At 29.5% G+C, this 352-nt stretch overlaps 1 protein-coding gene across 1 annotated transcript in view; it reads left to right on the top strand.

Annotated features, from left to right (window-relative positions):
- LOC109845724 overlaps positions 1–352 on the top strand; it is a gene marked incomplete at its 5' end in the record, with an annotated part of 5464 nt that overhangs the window by 632 nt on the left and 4480 nt on the right. The gene's annotated exons all lie outside the window — the stretch shown is intronic.

The following is a 352-nucleotide window of genomic DNA, read 5'->3' as shown; positions in this document are numbered from 1 at the left end:
ATTTCACATGATTTGTGAATTTGAGATAATGGTACTTAAGTAATTTGCAACAAATTAAGGTTATTTTTTTTTGGATAATGGGTTTTAGTTTTTAGCAGTTAATTGCAGATTTTGTTAGTTGGGAATTTTGAGAATAACTGTAAAATTTGACGATTTTGATGAGTAAGAAATGTAGAAACTGATGATGGGTAGAATTATTTGGAAGAGGTTGATGTTGTTTTCAGCTAGATTTTAGAGAAGGAAAGTTTTATTTTTATTTTTATTTTTTCTGCTCCTGATTTTGTGAGAATTTAGCTTGGGAGAATAAGGACATTGGATGAAGTTTCCTCATGAGCTCGAAGCATGTGATTAT

The sequence above is a fragment of the Asparagus officinalis genome, chromosome 6 (genome assembly GCF_001876935.1).
Source record: "Asparagus officinalis chromosome 6, Aspof.V1, whole genome shotgun sequence".
Taxonomy (NCBI): domain Eukaryota; kingdom Viridiplantae; phylum Streptophyta; class Magnoliopsida; order Asparagales; family Asparagaceae; genus Asparagus; species Asparagus officinalis.
The sequence above is the reverse complement of the archived record's forward strand: the minus strand, read 5'-3'. Positions and strand labels throughout refer to the sequence as shown.